The following is a 14,058-nucleotide window of genomic DNA, read 5'->3' on the forward strand; positions in this document are numbered from 1 at the left end:
AGAGTTCTTTGCACTTACTTGACTTTGGCGGCATCAGCAAGGCATTGGCACTTTTGCAGATGACAAGCCAATCACTTCGTAGACTGTCCCCCTGTTGGGTTTTGTTAGTTGTTCCCTCATGATTAGAATCAGGTTATTTGATGTAATGATATCATAGAGCAAGAGTTTTTTTTTTTTCCTTATTGCATGTAGTCATGGGTGCACAACTTGAACTTTTCTCATTACTCATACAGCTAAATTTGATCATTTAACTAACATGATGTCATCCAGGTTTCTCTTCTATAAAGTTGTTTATATTCTATATAATGAGTAAGTATTTGGGGGAGAGATCATTTAAGACAATGTAAATATCTTTTTCCTCATCAAATATTCACCGACTATTCTTGTTTTCCCAAAGAGTTTCTGTATCTGTGTGTTAATATTACCTGTAGCAATGATGAGCTGGTTTCAGCACCCCCGACTTTAAAAATGTACTCTGAGAAAGCTTGTTCACATAAATAGGTAGATGAGCTCAGAACAAGTTTTGCACTAGCTCATTGGCTTAATCCTTTGAACTCCTTCCAAGCTATATGCAAGTCACAAATTCTCTCTCATAAAAATTACATATAATGCTCTATCAGCTGATTAGATTATCCTTAAGTTTGTTTAAACAGAAACAATTTTTAAAAGCATACCTTTCAAAAGGATTTGCTTCTTTATTTTCAATTTCTCTAAATTACACAGAAAACTTGTTAAGATTTATTAATGACACTTCATTTTATATATTGCTTTTTTTAAAAAATTGAAGTATAGCTGATTTACAATTTTGTGTTAGTTTTAGGTGTAAAGTGATTCATATTCTTTTTCAAATTATTTTCAGATTCTTTTCCCTTGTAGGTTATTACAAAATATTAAGTACAGTTCCTGTGCTATATAGTAGGTCCCTGTTGGTTATTTATTTATTTATTTTTTGGTCTTTTTAGGGCCACACCTGCTGCATGTGAAAGTTCCCAGGCTAGGGGTTGAATTGGAGCTGCAGCTGCTGGCCACAGCCACAGCCACAGCAACATGGATCCAAACCCCATCCATAACCTACACAAAGCTCATGGAAATGCCGGATTCTTAACCCACTGAATGGGGCCAGGGATCAGACCTGCATCCTCATGGATACTACTTGGCTTTGCTAGCGCTGTGCCACAATAGGAGCTCCATATCTATTTTATATACGGTAGTGAGTATATATTAATCCCAAATTCCTAATTTTTCCCTCCCCCTTTCCCCTTTGGTAATCATAAGTTTGTTTGCTGTGTTTGTGGGTCTATGCCTATTTTGTCAATAAGTTCCTTTGTGTCATTTTTTTTTAGATTTCACATATAAACAATATTATATGGTATCATATGATATCTGTCTGGCTTACATCACTTAGTATGATAACCTCTAGGTCCACCTGAGTTGCTGCAAATGGCATTATTTCATTTTTTATGGCTAAGTAAATTCCATTGCATTATTTATATGTGTGTGTATACACACACACACACACACACACACACCACATCTTCTTTATCTATTCATCTGTTGATGAACATTTAAGTTGCTTCCATGTCTTGACTATTGTAAATAGTGCTGAAGTGAACATTGGGTGCATGTATTTTTTTGAACTATAGTTTTTTCTGGATATATGCCCAGGAGTGGGATTGTTGGTAACTCTATTTTTAGTTTTTTAAGGAACTTCCATGCTGTTCTCCATGGTGGCTGTACCAACTGACATTACCATCAACAGTGAACACGATATACTTAAAAGGATTTAGGAAAATTTGAATATTAATTTTAATATGCCATCCTTGATATAACATTTTGATAACATACATTTATGATGTAATTTGAGGGGGGTAAAAAATATTGGCTCTGGAAATTTAACTCTGTCAATATATGGAAATTACCCACCGTATAACCTAATGATGGTGGGCTACTAATTGCCATGCCAGGACAACAGGCGTAAATGACTGTCTTGGGCAAACTGAGACATATGTTTACGTTATATAGCAAACAGAGCCACTATCCATTGTCAAACCATTCAGCCAAATCAACTTCTTTTCTGTCAGAAGAAGTCTGACTTCATATTCAATCCAAATAAACATGCTATTATGTATCCCCATGACAACCAGCTCACTTCTAAATGCAGCAATTAGCTGGGGATAAGATGATCCCATTTCCTCACACAGCAATTTAACAAGATGCAAGTTTAACTCTCTTGATTTTATATTTACAATTTAAATAGCAACATCTAATACTCCCTGCAAGTCAGAACTCCATTTTTTTTTGCAACGAAAGCTTGTTTATCAATAAAATCATGTTCCCAAGCTAAAGCAAGTTTTAAAGCATGAATAAAAAAAGAAAACAATTTCTGGATAGTCACTGTAACAGTCAGGACCCATTACCTAACTTGCAGGGCCCAGTGCTGAGTGAAAATGTGGGGCCCCTTGTACAAATATTAAATATTTCAAGATGGGCACATCAGAGCCTTAAAGCCAGTGTTGGCTCTCATAAGATGAGGCCCTTCTAAGGTCAGGTCACATCCACCAAGCTGGCCCAGACAAGAGTTTTATTCATAGAGGTCCTTATATCCTGTTCCTAGTATAAGCTGGATCAGTGTGTGTACAAATTTCCAAATTTTAAAAATGCTATCACAGAAGCACTCTTTGCATAATTTTTCATCTCCATAAAAGTGGGCACAATTGGAGTTCCCATGCGGCTCAGCAGGTTAAGGATCTGGCATTGTCACTGCTGTGGCTCAGGTCACTGCTGTGGTATGGATTTGATCCCTAGCCCAGGAACTTCTGCATGTTACAGGTGGGGCCAAAAAAAGGGAGGACACAATGTATTAATCAGAAACACTTGCAGATTTTCCTACCTAAAAGGCATAGGAAATCTGTCTATCACAATCTTTTTGTGCATTTTTTAATGAATTTTTTGTGTGATTTTTAAAATAATTTTTATTTTTTCCATTATATATACAGTTGATTTACAGTATTCTGTCCATTTCTAATGTACAGCAAAGTGACTCAGTCATACATATATATATACATTCTTTTTCTCACATTATCCTCCATCATGTTCCATCACAAGTGACTGGACCTAGTTCCCAGTGCTATACAGCAGGCTCTCATTGCTTATTCCCTCCAAATGCGATAGTTTGCATCTACTAACCCCATGCTCCCAGTCCCTCCCACTCCTTCCCCCTCTCCCTTGGCAACCACAAGTCTGTTCTCCAAGTCTATGAGTTTGTTTCTTCTCTGTGGAAAGGTTCATTTTGTGCCATATATTAGATTCCAGATATCAGTGATATCATATGGTATTTGTCTTTCTCTCTCTGACTTACTTCACTTAGTATGAGGGTCTCTAGTTCCATCCTATCACAATCTTTACTGTAATCTGCTGAACCACTTCTCAGTGCCTCACTTTCCTCCTGTAAAATGGGGATGATGTTACCTACTCTGAATTGGAAGGACTAACTGGGTTGATGTGGGAATATGCTTAAAACAGTATATGGCATATAGTAGAACTGTAGCTGTTATGGAACAGAGCTCTAGAACTATTTGCTATTATTGTTGTTACTGTTATTATTCAGTAATTTAAGTTACAGTAATGTCGGAATATGGAACTGATTGAATGGCAGAGACAGACTTGCCATGTAAAACCTTTTTTACCTATCAGTGGCGCACCAGGTATTTTAATCTTGTCCACATTTATGTATGGTTTTCTGTTTTTCACTAGAGAAATAGTAACTTGGTGAGCAATGCTAATTTTAATGATGCTCTCCAAGCCAGCCCTGCTAACTGTGTCTAAATGTGAAGCTTAGTGATAAATTTTACCAGTGTCCTTAGCTTTCCTCACAGAGAATTAATTGATTTCATTTTAGAATCTGAACATTCTGTAAATAATTATTGCACACTGCATTAGAGATATTTTTCATACTATTGTTTGACAATTTTTTTCTTATGATGAAGATCGCAAAGTAGAATTGTTATTAGAAAGAAATACATGTTATACATAAGATTCAGTATGTTTAGTTTTGGTGTCTTGCTTTTAGATCAGCTTTGGTAGTTCTTTGAACGTTGGTTGAAAAATTTCTGTCATGTTTTTGTTAGAGATTTAGTCTCTTATAAAAACTCCCTAAGTGTTGATTTACTGTGTCCACGGAAATCCTTAAGTTTGCTTTCTGCAACACTGATTCCTCCTTTGCCACAGACGGGCAAATTTTTAAAAATTTAAATGCTATTCCATTGTGGCTCAGCAGGTTAAGAACTCGACATAGTGTCTGTGAGGCTACGGGTTTGATCCCTGACCTGGCTTAGTGGGTTAAGGATCCAGTGTTGCCTCAAGTGCAGGGTAGGTCGCAGATATAGCTCAGATCTAGTGTTGCTGAGGCTGTGGCGTAGGCGCGGCCATAAAAAGAAAAAATTTGGGAGTTGCTGTTGTGATGCAACAGAAATGAATCTGACTGATATCCATGAGAATGTGGTTTGACCCCTGGCCTTGCTCAGTGGGTTAAGGATCCAGCGTTGCCATGAGCTGTGGTATAGGTCACAGATGCAACTTGGATCCCACGTTGCTGTGGCTGTGGTGTAGGCCGGCACCTGCAGCTGTGATTTGACTCCTAGCCTGGGAACTTCCATATGCTATAGGTGCAGCCCTCAAAAGAAAAAAAAAATTTAAATACTATAGGGAGTTCTCGTGAGGCTCAGTGGGTTAAAGATCCTGCATTGTCACTACAGTGGCTTGGGTTGCTGCTGTGATGCAGGGTTGATCTCTGGCCCGGGAATTTCCATATGCCTCAGGCATAGCCAAAACCAAGATTCTAAATGCTATAAAATGTTGACTCCTTTTACTAGAAAGTGACAGTGCAATTCAAAATGGCAATCACATTTGTATAAAGCACATCTATATTAGTTTCCTAAGGCTGCCATGACAAAGTACCACAACCTGGATTGCTTCAAACAACAGAAAGTGACTGTCTCAGGGTTCTGGAGGCCAGAAATGTGAAATCAAGGTGTCAGCAGGGCCACACTGCTTCTGAAACCTGCAGGGTATCCTTGCTAACTTCCTAGCTCTTGGTGATTGGCCAGCAATCCTTAGTTCACAGCCCCATCCCTCCAATCTCTGTATTTTGTCACACTGCATCATCCTTTGTCTCTGTCTTCAGCAGCTGCCTTCTCATCAGGACACCATTCTTACTGCAGCCCCCCCGCCCCACATCAGCCTAATCTCATCTTATTGTAACTGATTATATCGGCAACAACCCTATTTCCACATGAAATCACCTTCGGAGGTACTGGTGTGTTAGAACTTTAGCATTTATCTTTTAGGGAGATGCAACTCAACCCATCACATCCAATTAAAAACTTTTTATAGCAAAAGGTGAAATTTCACTGCAGACTTTTAACGATATCAAATTATGCAGATTTGGGAGGAGTTCCTGTTGTGGCTCAGTGGAAACGAACCTGACCAGTATCCATGAGGATGTGGGTTTGATCCCTGGCCTAGCTCAGTGGGTTAAGGATCTGGCATTGCCATGAGCTGTGGTGTAGGTCGCAGACGTGGCTCAGATCCTGCGTTGCTGTGGCTGTGATGTAGGCCAGCAGCTGTAGCTCTGATTCAACCACTAGCCTGGGAATCTCCATATGCCAGATGCGGCCCTAAAATAAATAAATAAATAATAATAAGTTCTGCAAACATTGGAAAAGTTTGCATCACAAGGTTTTCCATTACAATTAAATATGTAAGCAAATTCAAATTTTATATGTCAATAACAATGTCCATTTTGTTTATGGATAATTATCTATTTTCAAGGAACACACATCTGTTTTCAAGGAACACACCTAACTACTTAGATTTGTATTTCCAAAGATTATTACAAAAGCCACTAAGAAATAAATTATGGAAAGAATCTTGTGATAGACTTCAAATCAGTAAGGTCCAGAATAAAATGGCATAGAGTGGATGTGATTATTCATTTTTATAATAAATTATATGCAATGTGACAAAATCATATATCAATTGTGCTTATTCTCATTACTTAATTTGTGATAATCCAATGTAGTGTGAAGCTAAAATTTAATGAAGCAATACCATAAAACACATGGTATTTCTTCTGCAAATATGTGTGAACACGTATCAAATTCTGGGGTTTTGCTTTTGGAGGTAAGTCAGTCAGAATCATGTATTAATATCTGAAATTGTTCCAATAACCTCATGAGACATCGTGACTAAACTTTGTTCCTGCATGTGAAGAAAGAGAAAGGTGTGTACTTTAATCAGCCTGGGTCTGTCATTTTTGATTGCAAAACAGGAGGTAGGAAAGGACAGCCTGTGAGATGCCTCACAAACAAATATGCGCTCAGAGGGCTCAGTTCCAGGAAAGACTAGTGAGGAAGTTGAGCCTGTGCAAATCAATTCCCTGGGAATGTCTTTGAGCATGCGAATAGCTGTGAGTCTTACTGCTTGGCAAAGCTTATGTCACATGTGGAACCTTAGCAGCAAAAGATCTGGGAAACGTAGCGTTCAGCTTTCCAGATAGGCTAGGCTAGGGAGGCAGGCTGGGATGTGGGTTTTGAGTGCACCCAACTAGTTTACAAAATTTACCACTATGGCTTTCGGTAGAAATTACCAACAGTGTTGCTCGGCACCTCACACTGAATGGACTTAACACTAAGTCTGTGTGTGTGAGTGTATCTGATATTTAGCACTGTCATCTAGAAGTCTCCTGGAAATTGGGGTAGCTGGCCCATAGGCGCATAGTCTTTTCCCTGTGAAGGGAGGTAAGGTGATTCTTGAGGCCTAGAGCCAGAGATGAAGTCACCCTATTAGTGAGTGCAGGACTAACTCATAAAACTCTGAAGAATGATGCCTGCAAAGGAAGAATCTGGAAAGCATCTAGACAATTTTTTTTCTACAAGTGCTTTATCAGATTTCATGCAGTGTCTCATATTAATTATTTCCTTATGTCTGTTTATTTTCATTACTCTTTATTGTAGCTAACAAAATCCAGACCAAAACCTAAAACGTAAAAGTCTGTAAATTTACATGGAAGAGGAACAGCAGATAAGTGGAATGGAAGTGTTGAGATACACCGATTCTGTAGCTCGTCAAGGGAGAAGCCCAGGAGACTTAAGTCTTTGAAGTTGTAAAAATAAGATAAAATAATCCTATAAGAGGAAAGGACAGAATACAGAAAATGGACCTGGTATGGCTAACAGGAACCCCACATGTATATATTTGTCTTTTTAGGGCTGCACCTGCAACAATTGGAAGTTCCCAGGCTAGGGGTTGAGTTGGAACTATAGGTGCTGGCCTAAACCACAGCTACAGCAACTTGGGATCCGAGCCACGTTTGTGACCTACACCACAGCTCACAGCAACGCCGGATCCTTAATCCACTGAGTGAAGCCAGGGATCAAACCTGTGTCCTCATGGATACTAGTCAGGATGGTTACCCATAAGCCACAATGGGAACTTCCACAGGGACCCCAAATAAAACAGACCTAGGCAGTCATGATAGCTCTTGGGTTCCTTCCATCGTGTATTCTGTTCTTAGAAAAACCACAGACAGACAACTCTAAGGACTTCTGATTCTGCTAAGCGTCCTACCTGGAAAAGCCCCAAGCAAGAGGCTCCAATGACAGCCAACCAGTGGAGACTTGCGGTCAGACTGGGAAGACTTATGGTCAGGCTGCAAGGGCTATCCAGTTGCCTTTGCAAGTCCCCCAACTGTGACTTCTGTGGCTTTTGCTTCTAAAAGTCTATAACCCCCTTCACCCCGCCCCAAGGATGTATTTTTGGTCACAGCTGAAGCCTGCATAGCCCCAGTTTGCAAACAGTACACCTTGTTTTTTGCTTGAAGACAACCCTGACTCTTCTGGGTCTTATTTTTGACTTAGGGCATCAAAGAACAAAGTGAAATGGGCTGAATCCACAGAGGCTGTGAGGGGCATGTCGGGGCAGTTAGGGCCTTAGGGTCCTCAATTATAAAAGAAGAGCATTGGATAAGATGGTTACACAACAAGGGCACTTTCAAGTTTGCTGTTCATCAGTGAGTATTCCCAAGGAGACCTCATCATCCCTGCTCCTGGCTCCTGGCCTAGAATGTGGATGGGGTGCCTGCACTTCCAGGTCCTCCCAGTAGGACAGGGGAAGGGCCATAACCCTGGAAGAGTGAGGAACAGCAGGCTATGTGGTTTCAGACAGGTCGCTGGATGTCTCTGAGTTATTTAGCTGGGTAAACTCTGAAGTTCTTTCTAGCTTTGATGTACAGTCATGTTTTCCCCTGAGATGGGCTGTCTGTTCAGGTTGCTTCCTAGAGTCCTAGGCATGGAGAATTGGGGCACAGGATGGGAACTCATGCCCCGATACAGAGACAGAGACGTCCTTTGGTCCCACGCCAAATACTTTTCATCTCTCTTGACTTTGAATCTGTACTACCTGGAATTGGAGCTCTGTGGTCACAAGAACCTCCAACATGTAAGACGTCCCTATTGGGGAATTGTTTTCCTTCCATTCCTGATAAAGCTTTGAATCTTGTGCCCACGATACGGTTGTGAAACCTTCCTTGCCTTCGTGGCCGTTCCCGTCCCAGTCTCTGCAGGGTCCTGTGTCCAGGCTGTCCCTGTCACAGCCCTGGCTGAAGGGGGGCGTGTCTATGCCATAAAATGGAGGTGAAGACTTATTCCTTCTGGCTCAGTTTTTACCTCTCCGGGGCCTCCAAGAAGGGCCACGTGGGTAGAGTGTAGCAGGGCCTGGGAAGACACAACTGGCTTTTTCTAATTACCCATGTTTCCAGTCATTTTCTCACAGTTGCAATGCCAACAATGCAACCCTCATCGATATCCCTTCTCTGGAATGAAATTGCTACCTTAAGCCCCTGGAGGCTTGACTCTTGGCCCCAAGGGGGCGAGTCCAGGAAATCATTTACATCCCAGCACTGACGGCCCCAGCGCTGGGGGGTATAAAACCCAGAAAGAAGTAGGTCTTGAGACAGTGGCGTCTCAGTCGTTGAGGCCAGGGGCATCCTCTTCATAGACGTGTCCTTAAGACCCCGTGGCACAGCGAGCACACATGATGAAGCAGCTGCTGTGTTTCCTGCTGCTCACCAACCCTCAGTGTTCTTTGCCCAGGAAGGTAGCGTTTGGCGCAGGCTGTGCCTGTGGCCCTGCCTGAGGGATCTGAGGGTGCTCAAGGCAGACCCAGGGAACTCTCAGCACAGGGGAGGGCCTGGGGTGTGTGGTGTCCTAATTTTATGGAGAAGTGAGAGAGAGGTCTTTGCGCTCCAAGTTGTGGAACTTCTTTCTGTCTATCTCCCTTTCTCGCTCGTAGACACAGATAGGGAAGACTTTGTGGTCTCCACGGTGTCACATGAATCCTTTGCTGCACTGAAGGGGCAGCCAGAGGAGCCACCAAGACCTGGCGTACAGTGTGTGTCAGAGTCTGTACTAACCTCACCCACGATATCGTCTCTGGCCCTATGACATCCTGGTGTAAGAAAATGAGGTCTTTCTCTTTACAGAAAAGATTTAAGGTAGAGTGGGGGTTTGTGGGAGGTTTTGATATCTTTTCCCGAAGTCCATAGAGCTCTCCTCATCCAAAGCACCCCTGTGTGGCTGGGATTCTGCCCCAGGGACTACAGAGCTCTGGGTGGATGGGACTCTGGTGGTGAGGAGGAGTCTGGAGAAGGAAGGGGTTCTCCATGGGGACAGAGGCAAGCATTGTTCTGGGGCAGGAGCAGGAGGATGCCTTGGGTGATAACTTTGATAAGAATCCGTCTTTGGTGAGAGAGTTCCTGTTGTGGCTCAGCGGTAACGAACCTGACTCGTATCCATGAGGAAGCAGGTTCGATCCTGTGGATCTGCTCAGTGGGTTAAGGATCTGGTGTTACTGCAAGCTCTGGTGTAGACTGGCAGCTGCAGCTCCAACTTGACCTGTAGCCTGGGACCTTCCATATGCTTCTGGTGTGGCTCTAAAAAAACAAGCAAAAGAAGAATCCGTCTTTGGGGGGAGACATTGGAGATGTGACCAATTGTCACCAGTTGACATTAGCAGTGTCTATCATGGGGGGACTCTCAGTCCTGATGTCCTGCCTTTGGAGGACCCCAGTGTCTGAGGTGCATGGTGAGGGGTTCACCAAGTCCCAGGTGTGGCCCTGAGGACCTTTCTGTTCCTCTCAGCCATCCGGGTCTGAAGGGCAAACCTTGGAGTGTAAACCTCTCTCCGCGAGTGTCAGACTCTCCAGGGCTTGTTTGTTGCCTGTACTGGCACCTTGCCTCAGCTCTGCTCGGACCCCTTTCCCCCCTCTTCAGTGCGCCATTGCCTGAAGGGCATGTCTAAGGGTCAGTGGGCAGCCTATTGAAGCAGTTATCATTGGGAGTCACAACCGAGGGATTTTTTGAGCTTAAAGTACCTTGGAGGCCACATGGAATCATGGTTTTCATACTTTCTTTTTTGTAAACTTGATGCCAAATAAGTCTTTTTTTTTGGTCTTTTTTTGCCTTTTTCCAGGGCCACTTACGTGGCATATGGAGGTTCCCAGGCTAGGGGTTGGATCGGAGCTGTAGCCACTGGCCCACGCCAGGGCCACAGCAACACGGGATCTGAGCTGCGTCTGTGACCTACACCACAGCTCACGGCAACGCCTGATCCCCAACCCACTGAGCAAGGCCAGGGATCGAACCCGCAACCTCATGGTTCCTAGTCGGATTCGTTAACCACTGCACCATGATGGGAACTCCCTAAATAAGTCTTTATGGGAGTTCATGTTGTGGCTCAGCGAAAACGAACCCAACTAGTAGCCATGAGGATGCAGGTTCGGTCCCTGGCCTCGCTCAGTAGGTCAAGGATCTGGTGTTGCTGTGAGCTGTGGTGTAGGTCGAAGACACGGCTCAGATCCTACACTGCTGTGGCTGTGGTATAGGCCGACAGCTGCAGCTCCAATTCGATCCCTAGCCTGGGAACCTCCATATGCCTCGGACACAGTCCTAAAAAGGAGAAAACATATATATATATACATATATATTTTTTAAAGGAGTTCCCTTTGTGGCGCAGTGGAAACGAATCTGACTAGCAACCATGAGGTGGCAGGTTCAATCCTGGCCTTGCTTAGTGGGTTAAGGATCCGGCATTGCCTTGAGTTGTGGTGTAGGTCGCAGACATGGCTCGGACCTGGCATTGCTGTGGCTGTGGTGTAGGCTGGCAGCTGTAGCTCTGATTTGACCCCTGGTCTGGGAACCTCCATATGCCACGGATGCAGCCCTAAAAAGCAAAAAAAAAGAAAAGACAGCCACTAAGTAGTTCTGACCGAGCACATGGCCAGGTGGACTGAGGAAGAGTATTTTATTCTGCATTCCTCCGGTTTGCTGTACTCCCTTGTTTCAGTGATACTTTGTGATAGCTGCTATTATTTGGTGGTGGAAAATAGCAACTGGCTGAGAAAAAAAAAAAACAAAAAACAGTGATGCAACATCTATATCACACTGCTATCATTCCCCTGCTTATCAGTCCCACCTGTATTTGTTCATGTCACAAAGCACAAGCTGTAGCTGAACAGAATGTACTAAAGACCAGTGGTACTGCTGCTGGAATTTCTGTATAAAGGGGCCATAGGAGTGGTGGTCTAGTTGGAAGGGAGTCTTAGGGGGTACTATATCAAAGCTATATTTGAATAGCAAGCATGTTTTATTATTACTATTTTTTACTTAAATCACATTGTCCCCTCCCGAGTTGGCTCTGGCTTTGTTAATTACATAAGACAATGATGCAGCAGAAAGAAGCCTGTTTAGAAATGAGCTGGAGCATGAAGTAATTTCTTTTTCTTTCTTTCTTTCTTTTTTTTGCCTTTTCTAGGACTGCTCCCGCAGCATGTGGAGGTTCTCAGGCTAGGGGTCTAATCGGAGCTGTAGCCGCCAACTTACACCACAGCCACAGCAACACCAGATCCAAGCCACGTCTGCGACCTACACCACAGCTCACAGCAACACTGGATCCTTAATCCACTGATGGAGGCCAGGGATGGAACCTGCAACCCCATAGTTCCTAGTCAGATTCGTTTCCACTGTGCCATGATGGGAACTCTGCAAACTATTATATTTAGAATGGATGGACAATAAGGTCCTACTGTATAGTGCAGGGAACTATAACTGATCTCCTGGACAGACCATGATTGGAAAAAAAAGAGTGTATATATATGTACGACGGGGTCATTTTACTGTACAGTAGAAATTGGTACAACGCTGTAAATCACCTATAATTAAAAAGTAATAAAATACTAAAAAAATAGGTGATTAATAAGTATCTACTGTATAGCACACACAGGAAAATCTACTCAATAGTTTGTAATAATCTATGTGGGAAAAAAGAATGGATATATGTATATGTATAACTGATTCACGTTGCTGTATACCTGAAACAAATATAACATTGTAAGTCAACTATACCCAAATACAAAATTTTTAATGAAAAAAATAGTCTCATTTCTTTGGATTTTTAACTCAAGGATGAGGCCATTTGAGTTTGGACTTTCCTTACAAGATAATTTAATTTTTGGATTTTAATCTCTCCCTGGAAATCTAATAATGAAGAGATTTCATATTTAGATTTGGGGCATTATGGGTTGTGGGGGTTGATTACTGAAATGAATTAAGGTTGTCATTTAATTTCATTGCAGAACTTTTGATGGCACTCTATTTGGACAATATGACTAGAAATCATTTGAATTGGGAACAGCAGGGAGGTACTTTTAGATTTGGTTGTTGCATAGCCTCATAGTTAATTCATTCATCTGTTCTTCTGATCCACTCCACAGCTTCTGGAGCAAAATCTGCACTGACCATCAGCAGGCTAGGAGAATTTTCAGGTGGGGATAGTTACATCTCTGGTTAGTCACAGGTCTATGTGTTGAACCATATGGATTAAAAGAACAGGAAACAGGTATTTGGGTTTGAAATATTTGCTCCCCATTCCTGAAGTTTCCTTCCAGGTATGATGGAAGCAGCAGCATTAAAGAAATGTCCCTGGCCTCACTCTCCTTATTTTCACTCCTCTCTAGGGAAGAAGTCAGTTGTGTTCTGCTGTTGCCTAAAAAAGCCTCTTCACACCTCTCCCCAACTCTGCTTTCAGTGACACCACATTGGGAGTTTGAAATCAGCCCTAGTGGGAACATTTACAGCATAGAAACCAGAAAATACTCCAAATCAGGGCTTTTTGTTCCAGATAGCTGGTTTTCTAGCAGTATTATTATCATCTACTCTGGAAGGAATGACTTATCCTATTGATGACTTTGGGATAAGCAACTGAGCATGGGTATGTCAGTCCTTTTCTCTCCCCTCCCTCTGTGTGTGTGTGTCGGGGGGTGGGGTAGGGGGCGTACAGATATGGCTGTCTGCAGATAGCACATGTTTGGGTCTTCTGTCAGCTATTTGGTGACTTTGATAGTAAATACTCTGCACCAATGAGGAGATCTGTCTGGTCTAGCACCACCAGGGACCGGGAGAGTCAAGTTGTGTATGTCTAGGGATCAGTATTAAGTCACTGTCGCCAAGCCAGACCCCAGCTCCTTTCAGTTTTAAAGTCAAAGTTTTGAATTCTGTCTGACTTCTTAATTTCTCTCAATCGGTTCGAAACTCAGACAGAAAGGAGCATAGAATTTATAAGCACCTTTACACCTCAACACAACATTTTCTCGAGTTTTTTTTTTTTTAATTTTTAACTTTTTTTTTTGTCTTTTGTCATTTTTTAGGGCTGCACCCATGGCCTATGGAGTTTCCCAGGTTTGGTTGGGGTCGAATCAGAGCTGCAGCTGCCTGCCTACCCCACAACCACAGCAATGATGGATCTGAGGCGCCTCTGCAACCTACATCACAGCTCATGGCAATACCGGATCCTTAACCCACTGAGCAAGGCCAGGGATCGAACCCGCGTTGTCATGGATACTAGTCGGGTTCATTAACCACTGAGCCGTGATGGGAACTCTGGTTGTTTTTAACTTTAAAATATTCGAGTTTTTGTCTAAATTATGTTTTTATTTTGAGAAATGAT

At 42.6% G+C, this 14,058-nt stretch overlaps 1 long non-coding RNA gene across 1 annotated transcript in view; it reads left to right on the forward strand.

The window, feature by feature from the left end:
- The window catches only part of LOC110260311, a 51,293-nt gene extending 37,515 nt beyond the window's left edge, over positions 1-13,778 (forward strand). The window contains exon 4 of the long non-coding RNA XR_002343382.1: positions 13,070-13,778. This is a non-coding gene — a long non-coding RNA (uncharacterized LOC110260311). The remainder of the gene's footprint in view (positions 1-13,069) is intronic.

This window comes from Sus scrofa, chromosome 4 (genome assembly GCF_000003025.6).
Source record: "Sus scrofa isolate TJ Tabasco breed Duroc chromosome 4, Sscrofa11.1, whole genome shotgun sequence".
NCBI lineage: Eukaryota > Metazoa > Chordata > Mammalia > Artiodactyla > Suidae > Sus > Sus scrofa.